Below are 285 nucleotides of genomic sequence, written 5' to 3'. Positions count from 1 at the left end.
AAAGGAAGTCCTTCTTATTTGTCTCTGATTGTTTTCTGTGTTTCAAATTTTTTCCCCAGTGTTTCTCGTGCCACCAGTACTTTTCCCTCAGCCAGCTCTTCCCTTTGTGTTTCAGTTTGAGTTTATTGTTTATTTTATTATCTTGTTAGTTTGGTTCTTGTTCTTTCTGTCTTCTTCTTCTTCTTCTTTTTGGTTTTATGGCGGTTGGCAAACAACTTATAGGTGCATTACCGCCACCTACTGGTATGGAGTGTGGATCAGGACGCAACTTAAAAAAAAAAAAAA

The sequence above is a fragment of the Kryptolebias marmoratus genome, linkage group LG7 (assembly GCF_001649575.2).
Source record: "Kryptolebias marmoratus isolate JLee-2015 linkage group LG7, ASM164957v2, whole genome shotgun sequence".
Classification (NCBI taxonomy): Eukaryota; Metazoa; Chordata; class Actinopteri; order Cyprinodontiformes; family Rivulidae; genus Kryptolebias; species Kryptolebias marmoratus.
Note: the sequence above shows the minus strand (reverse complement) of the source record.